The following is a 1,767-nucleotide window of genomic DNA, read 5'->3' as shown; positions in this document are numbered from 1 at the left end:
TACAATGTATTTTTGGCTATTGCTACAAATATACCCCAGCAACTTAAGACTGCTGTTGTGCTGCAGGGTCACATATTAATCAAATTGTTAGTTTTTGCTTAAAACAAGCAAAAATATCTGCCAATGGGGTAAGAAAAATAATCTTAATTCAAAGGATTAACAAGATTATTTTTCTTACCCCATTGGCAGATATTTTTCCTTATTTTAAGGAAAAACTAACAAATTAATTTTTAATATTTTTTTTACACAAAACAAGACATAATATCTTAAGTTATTTCACTTGTACAGTAAATGCATCTTGATTCAAGAATGTTTAGATAGTATTTCTGTCTTGTTTTCTAGTATAAATGAGTAAGAGAATCATTTTTTGCAGTGAAAGTTTCATTATATTACATTATAATGCGTTAGCATTGCTTTTTAAATCGTAATTTATACATTAAGCTCAAATGAACTTTGCCCACGAAGGACTGTAGAGTTAAAATAGACAGATCACAGATTTAATTTATATTTGATTTATTTGACTTATTTTAGTGGTAGTACACAGACACAAATGAATGACTTTGACAATGACCATTATTTATATAAAATAAAACAAAAAAATCATTTGTAGGACCAGATGTGAAACTAGCAGCTATAATGGGATTCAGCGCTTTGGAAGGTGTTATTCATTTTTATGACCACTAGATGGCCACAGAATCCGACGACAACTTCGAAACTCCTGAAGTGTTTCCAATTTTGTGTGCTACATGCATCAGACGTTCAGCCAACTGTCCGAGGCTGAGACTACTCATTAAATAACATATTCAATTTCAGTTTGTCTTTTCATCGTATACCCGCAGAATACTCTGGATTCTGTGGGGACCATTCTGTGATACTATAGCGTCTTTTTTAGGGTGAATTCAAGTTCGTTTCCCCCTTGGTGTGGATCTTTTGGGCAGGTGTGAACACAGCAATCGCACTCGCCAGCTGAAGAGGTGGACTCGGTCCGAACTCTGAATGGATGAACCAATGAATGGATGACCTTAGCATAAGTGTGGTTTTGGTTAAAATTTCTGGTTCACTTGCAAAAAGGGCAGTGTGAAAGCAAACCACACCAAAAAATAAATAAATTTAAAAAAATCAGCATTGTATTTGGTCCGGACCAACGCAAGTGAGCTAGCAGACTTTCCGGGTGTGAATACACCCTTAAATAGCTTGCACAGGACATTAAAAAAAAAATAAAAAATCTCTTTTGTTGTCCGAAATGAAAGAAAGGCATACTGTATTAAACAGCAAAGGGGTGAGTAAACGATGACTTAATCTTCATTTTTGGGTGAACTATCCTTTTAAACAAAAAGAAAATGTAGGGCAATGTAGCTTGATTTTATTTATAAAGATAAAAATGGACAACTTATTCTACAATGGACCACCAGCATGGTCTCTATTAGTCAGAATTAGGGATGCACGAGATTGGATTTTTGCCGACATTTTGGCCGATACCGATATATAATTATTTTTAATTTTGGTTAGTTTTTAACAAGAACTTATTTGTTAGAATTAAATAAACAATAATAAAGTTCTTTCATAATGACAGTACATTGAAGATTTGAAAATAACTATAAATAAACTATATATTAAATCGCTGCATTTTTTTTTTTTCTCAGAATGATGCAGTGGTAACCGTAACATTTTATTTTATGATTTAACATTTGTAAATGGTCTAAAGCAAAAGAGTTGTAAAAATTCTGAAAATCTTTTAGAGCTCATAATTTGTTTAAAAAATATAAC

At 32.3% G+C, this 1,767-nt stretch overlaps 1 protein-coding gene across 1 annotated transcript in view; it reads right to left on the bottom strand.

Moving 5' to 3' along the window:
* rfx3 (regulatory factor X, 3 (influences HLA class II expression)) overlaps window positions 1-1,767 on the bottom strand; it is a 39,572-nt gene that overhangs the window by 789 nt on the left and 37,016 nt on the right. The gene's annotated exons all lie outside the window — the stretch shown is intronic.

Source organism: Sinocyclocheilus rhinocerous, unplaced genomic scaffold (assembly GCF_001515625.1).
Source record: "Sinocyclocheilus rhinocerous isolate Xijiao unplaced genomic scaffold, SAMN03320098_v1.1 scaffold15, whole genome shotgun sequence".
NCBI classification, from domain to species: domain Eukaryota; kingdom Metazoa; phylum Chordata; class Actinopteri; order Cypriniformes; family Cyprinidae; genus Sinocyclocheilus; species Sinocyclocheilus rhinocerous.
This window is presented reverse-complemented; position numbering and strand designations above follow the sequence as displayed.